We start from the raw sequence: 2,851 nt of genomic DNA, 5'->3' as shown, positions 1-2,851 counted from the left end.
GGGAGGGGCCCCAACCTGGTTATGCTGAGAAGATCAGGTCTCTGTCATTGGAGGTGTTCTCCTCTGACTTGAGGTCATTGAGGGCTTTAAGAAGTAGGTGATGGATCTCTGCTAAGTTCTCAGCATCCTTACTTTCCGTTCCTCTAGATTTCCTACTTCTGTAATGACTACACTCTTTATGGCCATTCTCATAGCCATCTCTACCCTTCTTCTGTCTTTGCTCTCTGTCATCCCACTGCCTGCTCTTCTTTCTGGGGGCATGCCTGTGACTGTTATGTCCCTTGTAACCTAAGAACCTAGGGCTCTGGGTGCTCTGCTGGAGAAGGCTGGAATGGACAAACCTGTTCTGGAGAAGTTCTGACACTTCCCTTAAAAAGGGAGTCTTACTGTAATTTCCTGATTCAAGCACAGATGTATCTGTCTCTCTGTCTTTCCTGTTTGTGCCTACCCTCTCACTGTCCCATGCTCGCACTGCAAGCTGCCTCAGTTCTCCTGCAGACATACGGTCAACATCTACCAGAAGTATGAGTGGTTTCCTAACAGTTGGGTATAGATTACTCACAAACAAACTCTTAAACATGACATCCTCCTCTGCACTAGTGTCATCTCTACCAGCAAAATACACTTTCCTTAAGCGCTAATAGTACTCTCTGGGAGATTCATGGCGACATTGCTTAATTCGGAAGGCTGAGAGATGAGAGGCAGATGGGTTCTGATACATAGTATATTCTGACAGAAGGGCTTTACACAATTCGTCATAATTGTTAGCGATAGCTGGGCTCTGTCTATCTATGAAACCATGGATGGTTTGTGCAGTGGTCTTTCTCAGAAGAAAGACTTTGTCAGCCATACTAGCCTCAGGAAAGTATGTCAAGGCTGCATTTACATCCTTTAAATACAACTCTATGTTGTTACCAGAAGTCTCAGGGTTAAACACATCTATATCATGTGCTAATTCTCTAAGAATATGTAGAGAATTGAACTGTCTCTAGATGGCTGGGTGCTAGGCGATTCAGGTAAGGAGCAACTAGTCTTTCTACCTATGGTGAAGTAAGAGGCTGCATTATAGGAATGAGTGAAGCCAGCACTCATGTTAAGGCCGGTAGAGGCTGTAAAATTTTCTGGTAACACTGTCCCTGTGAAAGATTATTCACCAGGGGGTCCCTTACAGCTAAACCAGTGGAGTGGGTGTGCACCCTCTGTGGTTCAGGTTGCTTATGGGGGAGTTGCCTGCATTTCTCCAATACACTCATCCTTTTTCCTATTACTTCACATCTCTGTTCTGCACTGCCATCTTTGTCTGCCAACACATATGTTCTAGCTGTAGCCTCAGCTCGTACTCTAATCAGTGGTTCCCTATGCTGGATTTGGGTAACATTTGAGTTAGAAGGCTGTTGCTTAAGCAAATCACAAGTCTTGCGTTCTATTTCTTGTTGCCTTTTCAGCTCAGAAATTTCAAGCCTAGCTGACCTTAACTCGGCTTTGGTCTCATTCAGATTAGTACTTACTGCACTTAATCTTTCTGTCTGTACTGACATGTCATTCTGTGAATGGGTCAACTTGGTTTGCAGAGTGGCCACATCAGTTTTAAGCTTTTCCAGCTCTGCTTGGACATAATTTACTGATGCGATACAAGAGCTGGGTGTCTGCTGACACTGGTAGACCCTGCTTCCTGACTGTCAGTGAAGGACTGTAAGCATTTAGTATCTGAAGACAATCTGCATATTTTAGCTCTCAACTTCAAATTTTCTTTACGCAAATCAGCCAACTCATTTTTGAGTTCCTGAAACCTTAAATCCCTATCTTTGTCCTGGTCATGGGCAAGGGATAATTTGTCTATGGCCTGGTTTGGTTGGATATGTCAGTTTAGTGCTAGGCTGGACAGAAGCTTTATAAGTGAAGCGCCCTTTAAGGCCTGGCTCACTGCTTCAGCAGTCATATCAGCCATCTTTATTTAATATATATATATATATATATATATACTTTTGTGTGTATATATACAATAAATAAATACACCACTTGTATTAGTTAGCTCTTAAAGTTCACCACAAGTGTGAGCAGCTTTGAACTACTAAGTCAATGAATGTCACACACAGACAAGAGGTGCGAATTCTAGCACTCATCTATAATTTGTCAGAGGGTGTTACCTTTACCTGACAGGTCCACATAAAAGTTCTAGAAAACTATGATAGACTTACAAGGTGGGAACCCTATGCTATATTTCTAGTAGCAATTAGTTGTAATCAACAATTACAACTTGTTCTAACAAAAATTTTGGGCAAAATATTTGCAAGATCTATGTCACAATAAAATCACAATTCTATACACTTTGCAGCCAATCCTATTCATAAATAGCACCAAGGAGTTGAGCAAGGAAACTATCAATCAGGCTTAGAGGGAGCCACAGTTGCTATGCAATTGGTTTCTGACTCAGTGAAAGACTTAGTTCCTGCTAAAGTTACTTCTATTGTTATCTTTTAGTGTATTGACTTGTAGTGGACAGCACATTCCAGGGCCCAGTTTATGGTGGGGCCCCTCTCTGACCACCATGGGCGTCGCTAGGCCATTTTTAGGGGGGCTATAGCCTCCCTAAAATGACTACTCAGGCCCCCTAAAATTTTGTGATTAGTTCCAACTGTACACGAATTCGTGATCGCCTCAGTCCCCTTTAAATTTCATATGAAAACGTTGGCAGACTTTCGATCGGCTCCTCCCCATCTTTCAGTGCATTCTTTTTCAATCCGCAGACCGCAGCGGCGCAGAACGAGAAACAGAGGACAAGGTGTGTGTTTATCGATAGATTGTTATAATATATGCATCTGTGCAGTTATTTGTCATCAATACAGTTTAC

The sequence above is a fragment of the Sinocyclocheilus rhinocerous genome, unplaced genomic scaffold (assembly GCF_001515625.1).
Source record: "Sinocyclocheilus rhinocerous isolate Xijiao unplaced genomic scaffold, SAMN03320098_v1.1 scaffold1284, whole genome shotgun sequence".
In the NCBI taxonomy this organism is placed as follows: domain Eukaryota; kingdom Metazoa; phylum Chordata; class Actinopteri; order Cypriniformes; family Cyprinidae; genus Sinocyclocheilus; species Sinocyclocheilus rhinocerous.
Note: the sequence above shows the minus strand (reverse complement) of the source record.